The sequence below is a fragment of the Rhipicephalus sanguineus genome, chromosome 4 (genome assembly GCF_013339695.2).
Source record: "Rhipicephalus sanguineus isolate Rsan-2018 chromosome 4, BIME_Rsan_1.4, whole genome shotgun sequence".
NCBI classification, from domain to species: Eukaryota; Metazoa; Arthropoda; class Arachnida; order Ixodida; family Ixodidae; genus Rhipicephalus; species Rhipicephalus sanguineus.
The window spans coordinates 95,395,554-95,407,535 of record NC_051179.1 but is presented as its reverse complement, the minus strand read 5'-3'; positions in this window follow the sequence as shown (position 1 = coordinate 95,407,535).

Genomic DNA, 11,982 nt, shown 5'->3' with positions numbered 1-11,982 from the left:
TTGTGTCATATGCTTTCTCCATACAAAAATACACCAATAAGAAGAACTGGCTGTGCACAAAGGCATCGCGAATAGTAGTCTCAATGCGAACAAGGTTGTGGATCTACCTTCCCTGAAGCCGCATTGTAATGGGTCTAATAGATTGTTTATTTCAAGAAAATAGAGCAGGCGCCGATTAATCATTTTCTCAAAGAGTTTGCATAGGCAACTTGTCAAAGCTATAGGCCTGTGACTACTGGCGGAGGACGGGTCCTTGCCCTCTTTAAGACTAGGAATTATTATTGCTTCTTTCCAGGCAGTCGGGATGTAGCCAGCAGAGAACATAGAGTTAAAAAGGGACAGTAATGTTTTGTGGGTTTCAGGGTGTAAGTTGCAGATCATCTCGTAGACTATTCGGTCCTTTCCAGGGTCTGATATTTTACAGCACTTTAGTGCAGCCTGTAGCTCCGCCATGTTGAATGGGCGGTTATGCGGTTCATTTTTATTTCCCTTCCGGTGGAAAGGCAACCGCTCCACTCTTCGCTGGTACCTCAAGAATGTGTCCGAGTAATGAGATGAACTATAAATGTGTTCAAAATGTGCCCCTAACGAAGTAGCCTGATCTTCAAGAGTGTCGCCCTGCGTATCTGCTAGTGGTAGAGGATGGGTTTCTCGACCTTTTATTTTGTTTACCCTGTTCCAGGCCTTTCTTTCGTCGGTATACGAATTTATGCTGGAGAAATATCTTTGCCAGCTTTCTCTTTTGGCATGCGGCGCGTTCTCATACCTTCTGACTTTATGTTCTTGAAGCTGATCAAGTTTTCGGCTGTTTGAGATTGTTTGTTTATGTTGGCTTTTATGGCGCAAAAGCGACTAAGGCTATGCTGCGCCAGACACACGGTGATAAGAGAGGAAAAAAGCTATAGTGAAAGTACACTATGATCTATGTGCTTGGAGATGACAAATGGGATATGATGAATGGTGTAGCGTGGCTGTAGAGAGCCCTAAAATTACTCGCTGCATAAGCGCGTAAAATATATATATTGCCGCAAGTCTTATATTTCATGAGTTGAAGCTTCACCCACAAAGACTGTGGGCAACGCGCTGCGCAGGCCTCGCCGTGATGTGTAGGAAGCTTCAACTCATGAAATATAAGACTTGCGGCAATATATATATTTTACGCGCTTATGCAGCGAGTAATTGCCGCAAGTCTTATATTTCATGAGTTGAAGCTTCACCCACAAAGACTGTGGGCAACGCGCTGCGCAGGCCTCGCCGTGATGTGTAGGAAGCTTCGCGATTGTTTTGGAACAATCCGTTAAGATTGCGCGCCGCACGAGAATGTCCCAGCTTTGTCGAGAGATAACGCCGCCAACAGCGATATCGCTGGAAAGTTCGATAGCACCTGTATAAAAGCCGACGCACTTCGCCGCTTGTCAGTTGATCGACGGACGACGCCCTGTTCGCCGCTATCATTGTACAGCGTGTATTGCTGTAGTTCTAGTTCTCATTTTCCCGGCCACAAGTTCGGCCAAATAAACAGTTTCATTCTGCAAACGCCGACTGCTTTCTTCGTCGACGTCACGACCACGTGACATCTGGTGGAGGTGCTGCTCGTTCATGTTCCGGACGCCCCCGACAAGCCTTGAACCCAGCCCACGTCGCGAAGAAGGCACCGACACCATCAGCGGCAGTCGAGCCAGCCGCAGACTGGAAGGACTACCCCCACAATACGGACCCCTACCGGACAAGACCAGGATCACAACGAAGAAGACAACAGCCACAATGACAACCGCTGTGGCGCCTACAACGGTCGTCATGCATCAACCGAGGGAACCGCCGACATTCCGCGGATCACCATGCGAGGATCCAGAAAGCTGGCTGGAGGCATACGACCGAGTCTCCACGTTCAACAACTGGGACTGCGACGAGAAGCTACGCCATGTCTACTTCGCCCTTCAAGATGGCGCAAGGACCTGGTTCGAGAATCGAGAGTCCACGCTAACATCATGGGACCTCTTCCGCACCGGATTTCTCAACACCTTCACGAGCGTCATCCGGAAAGAAAGGGCTGAAACCCTTCTCGAGACCCGTGTACAGCTCCCCAATGAAAACGTCGGACTGTACACCGAAGAAATGACTCGACTATTCCGCCATGCCGATCCAGCCATGTCCGAAGAAAAGAAAGTTCGCTTCCTGATGCGGGGAGTGAAGGAAGAACTCTTCGCCGGACTTGTGCGCAACCCGCCGAAGACGGTCTCGGAATTTCTTTCAGAGGCCACCACAATCGAAAAGGCACTAGAAATCCGCACTAGGCAGTACAACCGCCGCATTCCTACGACGACCTACGGGGAGGTTCAGGCGCTGCAGTCTGATGACCTGCGTGACACCATCAGAGCGATTGTGCGGGAAGAGCTGCGCAAACTGTTACCTTCGCCGCAGCATCAAGTGCATTCAATCGCCGACGTTGTCCGCGAGGAAGTCCGGCAATCGCTTGGAATTCCCGAAGCACCGCAGGCTCAGCCGGAAGCAATGAGCTATGCTGCTGCAGCCCGACGCAACGCTCCACCCCCTCGCCCACGTCAAGACGCCGCGTCGCCGCAGCAGTTCCGCCGCCAGGCACCGCCTACCACCCGCAGACCAACGGCCTCACCGAGCGTCTAAATAAGACCATCGCCGACATGCTCGCCATGTACGTCGACGTTGAGCACAAGACGTGGGACGCCGTCCTTCCGTACGTGACCTTCGCTTACAACACGGCCGTCCAAGAAACGACGCAGATGACGCCGTACAAGTTGGTCTACGGAAGGAGCCCGGCGACGACGCTCGACGCCATGCTACCCAACGTCACCGACGAAGAAAATGTCGACGCCGCCGCTTACTTACAACGTGCCGAAGAAGCTCGACAGCTGGCCCGCCTGCGCATCAAGACCCAGCAGCACACCGACAGCCGTCGCTACAATCTTCGACGACGCTTCGTCGAGTACCAGCCCGGCGACCGTGTCTGGGTCTGGACGCCAATACGACGACGCGGACTAAGCGAGAAGCTTCTTCGACGATACTTCGGACCGTACAGGGTACTTCGACGTCTCGGCGCACTCGACTACGAGGTTGTCCCCGACGGCATCACGAACTCTCAGAGGCGCCGAGCTCGACCCGAGGTCGTGCATGTGGTGCGCCTTAAACCGTACTATACTCGTTAACGCACCTGAGGACTCTAATGTTTGCTTTCTTTATTAGTTTTCTTTAGTATTGCATGTATTCATGTTCTGTTTTTAAGCATCGGGACGATGCTTTTTCAGAGGGGGGCATTGCCGCAAGTCTTATATTTCATGAGTTGAAGCTTCACCCACAAAGACTGTGGGCAACGCGCTGCGCAGGCCTCGCCGTGATGTGTAGGAAGCTTCGCGATTGTTTTGGAACAATCCGTTAAGATTGCGCGCCGCACGAGAATGTCCCAGCTTTGTCGAGAGATAACGCCGCCAACAGCGATATCGCTGGAAAGTTCGATAGCACCTGTATAAAAGCCGACGCACTTCGCCGCTTGTCAGTTGATCGACGGACGACGCCCTGTTCGCCGCTATCATTGTACAGCGTGTATTGCTGTAGTTCTAGTTCTCATTTTCCCGGCCACAAGTTCGGCCAAATAAACAGTTTCATTCTGCAAACGCCGACTGCTTTCTTCGTCGACGTCACGACCACGTGACAATATACTCTAAAATTATGGGCGCGATGCGTGGGATTGTCAATGTATATGAACGGCGCACGAGGTTATCATGGTAAAACTGTAGCGACGTTTACGTAGCACTACTGCTCTGCCCGTGTCCTTATATCCAAGGGCCGGGAGGCCAGTGCCTGATTTAAAAATACCTGCCGCAGCAAGAGTCTCTCTGGCGAGGCCGTGCTGCAGGTTGCATTAGTTAGACTGCTATTATGGTGAAGGTGGCACAGTCTATCATAATTGCAGTTTGTTTAATAATTCTGCTTCCTCTAAGAAGGTGATCACATTAGCCAAGGGTATTAAAGGCTCATCATCAAGGAGTAGCATCGGGTGAAATGGAATGTTTAACTTATAAAACGTATGAAAATGTTTTTGTCTGAGCGTTTCCAGATGTGGGCAAGCTATTAAAGCGTGTATTACTGTAAGTTCCTCGTGACATTTACTGCATGTTGGTGGTTCTTCATCTCTCAGCAGATAGTTGTGTGTGACGTGTGTGCGGCCTATTCGTAGTCGGCACAGGACCACTTCAATATAACGTTCTTGGTGAAAACACGTCTTCCATTCACCAAGGACAGGTTTAATTAGATGAAGCTTGTTGTTATGTTGTGATTTCCATTGATGCTGCCAATGTGAGGTGATGGCGCGGCGAACTGCATGAATCCCATCCCTAACGGGTATGTTGATCTTTGAGTGATGCATGTGTTTTGCCGTTGCAGCTAATTGGTCCGCTCTTTCACTACCTGGAATACCAACGTGGCTCGGGACCCAACACATGCGTATGGTGTGGTCTTCAGGCAGGTGAGAAAGGTTATTTAGAATATCACCTGTAAATGGCTCATACTGAGATTGAGGATTTAGGGCTCTGAGAGCACTTAAGGAGTCTGTAAAAATGACTGCTTTTTTATGTTTTGAGCTAGTAATATTTCTTACTGCCGTCAACAAGGCATAGCATTCAGCGGTGTAGACAGAGACGAACTGCGGCAGTCTGGCTACTTGCACGTGTATTCCTCCTACAACGCTGCTTCCAACATACGCAGACGTCTTAGAACCATCCGTATAAAATTCTTTGTAGGTCTCGTACGTTTCTTGTAGCGTGCGGAATTCCTGCAGTATATGTTCACGTGGGGTGTATTGTTTTTTTATATGTGTTAGTGAAAAGTCAAGGTGTTTGGAGAAGTCATTCCAGGGAGCCAGTCTAGCTGGTCTTCTGGCAATGGAGAGTGCTTCATTAGGGGCATTTAGGGCGTGAAATTTGTGCTGAAATCTCAGTATTAATGGTCTAATGGCGTTTGGCTTATTCGTGTAGTGTAGTCGTTGGTCAGAGCATGTGATAATGTTCTGGCATATATGGTCTGGTGAAGAACGAACTTTGAGGGCATACGTAAACATCAGTTGCGTTCTTCTGTATTCCAAGGATGGTTCGTTACTTTCAGCGTACAAGCTAGGAATGGGCGAGGTCCGGTAGGCACCTGTGGCTAGGCGTATCCCTTTGGGTTGGACAGGGTCTAGGCGCTTGAGGTACGAGTCTCTGCAGAACCATAGATAATGCTACCGTAGTCTAGTTTACTACGTACCAACGAACGATAGATGTGTAGGAGACATTTACGGTCGGAGCCCCAGCGCTTCCGGGACAAGACATTGAGGACATTAAGAGCTTTAATGCTTTGATGATTAGTGGAGTTTATTGGCGCAAGGGCCAGATGTGGCCAAAGAGCGCCAGAGCGATGATAATGAACTGTGCATTACGCAGTGTGGGTAAAACAGATGTGACGTGGCTGTAAATGGGCCTAAAAGCAGTCGCTGTAAGTGAGTAAGATATACATACATTAAAATTATGGCAATAACAAATGATGTGTGCTATGAAGACATAAAATTCATTAAAAATAATACGAATATCAAATAAAAACTTGGCGTGGAGCACTAGTGCCTCGGCAGAGCCCTTAAAACAAGGGCATGGAGGCATGGGCTCATTGAAAGCTACTATCACAGCGGCATCTTCTGGACAGAGGACGGGCTATGAACTTGTTGGGCTAAAAACATTCAATACTACATCTTTTAAAATCCAAGGACTGATTTTGCGTCAAAAAGCGGCTCTTCGCCGAGAAACATAATAGGATGTAGAGGAAGATGATAGCGGTATGCTAAGGGAAAATATTCTTTCTCTCCTTTCAGCTTCCGGATATTCCAGGAGGACGTGGAGGACGGTTAGCCTCTCGCCACATCTACCACACGTAGGAGGTTCATCGCCAGTCAGCAGAAAGCTATGGGTACCATATGTGTGTCCTATTCTGAGGCGACAGAATAGGACATCAGTTCGCCGTGTTCTCGTAGCGGAGGGCCAGTAACCTAACTGCGGCTTAATCAAGTGAAGCTTATTATTTATTTCTGTGTCCCACAAGCGTTGCCAGTGGCTTCGCAGTTTCTTACGTAAGAAGGGTTTTAGACCTGTTGCAGGGACAGTAGCGGTAGGGTTAATAGCGCGCAATATAAATGACGTGGCCATTTGGTCAGCTAACACATTGCCTTCGATGCTTCTATGGCCAGGTACCCAGCATGCTGTAACATGCTGGTTGGACATATACGCTGTACACAGAACGGAATACAGCTCAATTATTACCGGGTTTTTGAATCTAAAAAGTGATTTTAATGCATTTACGACGCTTAACGAGTCTGTGAATATAACTGATTTTTGTATGTTTGACTTCCGTATATGCTTCACAGCCGACAATAGTGCATAACCCTCAGCCGTAAAGATACTTGTTTCCGGGTGCAGTACACCGGATTCCGAGAAGGATGGTCCGACGGCTGCATAAGCCACCCCTGCATGCGACTTAGAAGCGTCGGTATAAAACTCTACGCATGAGTAGTTGGACTGGAATTGTCGGAAATGCATTTTAATATGTGCTTCTGGTGCATGTTTAGTGATCTCGACAATTGAGGTGTCACAATGTATAAGCTGCCACTGCCACGGCGGGAAAAGTTTCGCTGTGGGCATAGGACAAAGTTCTAGCAGTGGAACATCCATTTCCTCACTTAAGTTTCTCACACGCAAAGAGAACGGCTTTCTCGCTGCGGGTCGATTATGGAAGAGGGTGGCAGCGGTATATCGTTTATAGTTGAATAAGAAGGATGTTTGATGTTTGCGCGTACCTTTATAAAATATATGAAACTACTATAGGATCGCTGTAGGTGAAGTGACCACTGATTCGACTCTACATAGAGGCTCTGGATCGGACTTGTCCTGAAAGCACCGGTTGCAAGTCGGATGCCCAGATGGTGGACGGGGTCTAGGATTTTTAATGCACTTGGCGTTGCGGAATGATAAATTATAGAGGCATAGTCAAGGCGCGACCAGACAAGACTTTTGTACAACTTCAAGAGGCACTTTCGATCACTACCCCATGTTGTACGTGATAGAAGCTTTAGGACGTTCATCGCTTTCAGACATTTCATTTTTACATATTTAATATGGGGTATAAACGTGAGCTTAGAATCTAAAGTGGTTCCCAGGAATTTATGCTCGCTGCTGACAGAGGGTTGGTCTCCCTTGATCGCAATACTTGGTAGTGGCATTACCCCTCGTTTGTTGGAGAAAAGTACGCCAGTGCTCTTCTGGGTGTTTATTTTAAAGCCATTCTCATCCGCCTATTCAGAGAATTTATACATTCCAAGCTGCACTTGTCGTTCGCAGATAGACATATTGCATGATTTGAAACTCATCTGCACATCATCAACATACACGGAATAAAACATCGCGCTTGGAATTACTGACTGCAGAGAGTTCATTTTTACAAGAAAGAGTGTGCAACTAAGCACGCCCCGTTGCGGAACACCAGTCTCTTGGGTGAATGATCTAGAGAGAGCATTTCCCACATTTACGCGAAAGGTTCGGTTAGACAGATAGCTTTCAATTGTGTTTAACATGTTCCCATGAATGCCCATGGCGGCAAGATCGCGTAGAATCCCGAATCGCCATGTGGTGTCGTACGCTTTCTCCAAGTCTAGGAAAACCGAAAGTACAACCTGCTTATGAATAAATGCATCTCTGATGTATGTCTCTATGCGAACAAGGTGGTCTATGTCGACCTCCCCTCTCTGAAACCACACTGAAGGGGGTCTAGTATACTGTTGCTTTCTAGAAAGTGAATTAAGCGCCGGTTTACCATTTTCTCATATAGATTGCATAGACAGCTTGTTAACGCTATTGGCCTGTAGCTGGCGGCTAAGGACGGGTCTTTGCCTTGTTTAAGTACCGGGATGACTATCGCTTCTTTCCATAACAATGGAATATACCCAGCTGCCCACATGGTATTGTAGAGGGTTAGGAGTGTTTTTAGTGCTTCGGGGTGAAGATACTTGATCATTTCGTACATTATGCGATCGCCACCTGGCGCCGAGTTGTTGCAGCACGCAAGAGATGCACGCAAGTTCAGCTAATGTAAATGGGCAGTTGTAAGCCTCACTGGATGGACGTTTACATTTAAGGGGCTGCCGCTCTTCGCGTTCTTTGAATCTTAAGAACGTTTCTGTATAGTGTGATGCACTTGAGACATATTCAAAGTGTTCACCTACGCAGTCCGCCTGTTCCTCCAGGCTCTCACCTCGGCTATTTACCAAGGGTAGGGGGTGTGACTCCCGACCCATTAACTTGTTTACCCTATTCCAAGCCTTCGTTTCGTCGGTGTAAGAATTTATACCGGAGATGTACCTATTCCAACTTTCTTTCTTTGCAAGACGACGCGTTCTTCTGGCTTGTGCCTTAACCTGTTTGAAATTGACGAGGTTTTCAGCCGTTGGGTAATTTCGGAGTAATCTCCAAGCTTTATTTTGACTATTGCGCGCTTTCCGACAATCGTCGTTCCACCATGGTATGCGACGCTTATTAGTCATTCCGTTAGTTTGCTTAATACATTTCACTGCAGCGTCAATAATAAAAGCTGTTAGGTATGCCACAGCATCGTCTATATTAAAATCACCAATGTCATCTCCGTCTAAAAATGTGCTTTCTCGGAACAGTTCCCAGTTGGCTGACTTGGTGTTCCAACGAGGAAAGTCAGGCGAGCATGTATCTTCTTTTGTTAACTTCAACATAATCGGGAAGTGGTCACTCCCAAAGGGGTTCTTGACAACGGACCACTCCAGATATGGAATAGTGTACTCGAGACAATACTTAGGTCTATGGAAGAGTATGTGTTGTGTGTAGTGCTATAATACGTTGGTTCTTTTTTGTTAAGTAAACATGCGCCTGACGAAAACAGAAAGTGTTCTATTAGGCGTCCTCGCGCATCCAAACGGGAGTCGCCCCATAGGGGATTATGTGCGTTTAGATCACCAACGACTATATATGGCGGAGGAAGTTCATCAATGAAGCTTTGAAATTGTGTCTTCGAAAGTTGATAGCACGGAGGAATGTAAATAGAAGTAATTGTTAGTAGCTTACCGAACAGCACTGCTCGGACAGCAACTGCCTCAAGAGAAGTTCGGAGGTTTAATTGCTTACAGGCAACACCTTTATCAACTATTATAGCGACACCGCCCGACGAGGCGGCAGCGTCGTCACGGTCTTTGCGGAAGATGGCATATTGCTTTAGAAAGTTTGTTTGTGTGGACTTGAGATGTGTTTCCTGAACACACAGCACCTTTGGGGTATGTTCATTAAGAAGTTCTTTAATATCATCAAGATTATGGAGAAGTCCTCTCACATTCCACTGTAGGATCTGTGTGTCCATTTTGATGATTATTGGGGTTTTGTGGCGCAAGGGCCATGAGTGGCCAAAGAGCGCCATGTCTATTATGTGGTGTTAGCGATGACCAATGATTGCGATGACCGGGTGTATTGTGGCTGTATAGAGGCCTAAAATCACGTGCTTTAAAGAAGCGTAAAAGATGTGTATACAGTATAAAATTATGGCAGTGATAAGTGGTGTGATCTATGGGTGTAGGATAAATGACGAGTGAGCATGGTATTTACAAGTGAGAGGCGGGATAACTGCACGAATGCCTCCTCAAGGCCTTTGAGCCCAAAGGCCGGGAGGCAGGTGCTTCCTTTGATAGAGTTACCGCAGCAACAGCCTCAGTCATGAGACCGCGCTACGGGCGCCTGGAAAAATAACGTTGAAATTATGTACATCTTTTAGATACTCAAAGAGGGACTGATATTTAAAAAGTGGTTCTCTGCCAATGAACATACCGGGATGAAGTGGGAACTGCAGGTATATTGATGAAAAATGCTTTTTCTGAGAGCGTCCAGCTCTGTGCATTGCAGTAGGGTGTGGAGTACAGTTAGTGGCTCGCCACAGTGATCACACAGAGGTGGGTCGCCTCCAGACAAAAGATATGAATGTGTACTATGTATGTGGCCTATCCTCAGTCTGCAAAGTGTAACTTCTGTGTAGCGTGACTTCGATACCGGCGGCCAATTACCCAGGTGCGGTTTGACAACGTGTAGCTTATTTCTTGTCTGCGAATCCCATGTGCTCTGCCAAAAGGCCCTGATCTTTCTTTTGAGGAAGGGTTTTAAATCTAGTGGGGGAATAGCTACGAGTGTATTGGGACTGTTTTCGTGGGCGGATACTGCTAGGTGATCCGCCAACACGTTGCCTGGAATCTCGCGGTGCCCTGGCACCCAGCACACTACCACATGTTGTTCGAGTGTATATATAGTGGATAAAAGAGAGTATAGCGAGACAAGGACAGGGTTTTTGTGTTTTTTCAGAGTTTTTAAAGCTTTCACCACGCTTAGGGAATCCGTGTAAATAACTGCCTTTTGTAGTTTTGATTGTTTTATGTGCTTAACAGCCGCAAGTATCGCGTAAGCTTCCGCTGTGAAGATACTTGAGTTTGGGTGCAGAATACCGGAATCGGAAAAGGATGGACCAACCGCTGCGTACGACACAGAAGCATTGGACTTTGAGGCGTCTGTAAAGAATTCAGGACAAGTGTACTTGTGCTGGAGTTCGAGAAAATGTGTACCGATATGTGCAAGTGGCGCGTGCTTGGTAACTTCCACGAAAGAAACATCACAATCTATAAGCTGCCACTGCCACGGCGGGAGATGTGGAGCGGGAGCCATTAGAGAGTGTTCGAGAAGTGGCACACCCGTTTCTACAGCTAGGCCCCTCACGCGAAGCGAGTAGGGCTCTGTCATCGAAGGACGGTTGTCGAAATGGGCAGAGCTGGATAAATCATTGATTGTGGAGTGTGAGGGGTGTTCCTTGTTGGCGTTTACCTTCAGAAAATATACAAATGATAAGTAGGATCTCTGTAGGTGGAGCGACCACTCGTTCGATTCGGCGTAGAGGCTTTTACAGGGCTAGTTCGAAAGGCGCCCGTAGATAGTCGAATGCCTAGATGGTGGATAGGGTCAAGCATCTTTAGGGCGCTTGGCGTCGCAGATTGATAGATTATTGCCCCGTAGTCTAGGCGAGTGCGTATGAGGCTTTTATACAAGTTCATCAGACACTTTTTGTCACTACCCCACGTAGTGTGTGACAACACTTTTAGAACATTCATTGTTTTTATGCATTTGTTTTTAAATGCTTAATGTGTGATACGAACGTCAGCTTACTATCCAGGATAAGGCCTAGGAATTCGTGCTCCGTCTTTACGGAGAGATGTTGACCATGCAGGTCAATATGTGGATCAGGATAAAGGCCTCTCTTTCGAGAGAACAGGACACAGGTGCTTTTTTGAGGATTAAGACTAAAACCATTCTCATCTGCCCATTTGGAGATCTTGTTCAGCCCTAGTTGGACCTGCCGCTCACATATGGAAAGGTTGCACGATTTAAAACCGACCTGGACATCGTCGACATATGTGCAGTAAAACATATTTCATGGAATGCAAAGACGCAAGGAATTCATTTTGATAATAAAGAGTGTACAGCTAAGTACACCTCCCTGTGGCACTCCAGTTTCTTGAAGGAATGGTATTGATAGAACCTTTCCTACTCGGACACGGAACGTACGATCCGACAAGTAGCTCTCTATTATATCTAGCATTCTACCACGTAAACCAAGGTGGGACAGGTCTCTTAATATTCCAAAGCGCCATGTGGTGTCGTAAGCCTTTTCCATATCGAGGAACACAGAAAGGAAGAACTGCTTGTGTACAAAAGCGTCACGGATTTGTGCCTCGATACGTAACAGGTGGTCGGTCGTGGATCTACCCTCGCGAAATCCGCACTGGTACGGGTCAAGTAGATTGTTTGTTTCCAGGAAATATATAAGACGGCGGTTTATCATCTTTTCAAAAAGTTTGCACAGGCAGCTTGTTAGTGCGAT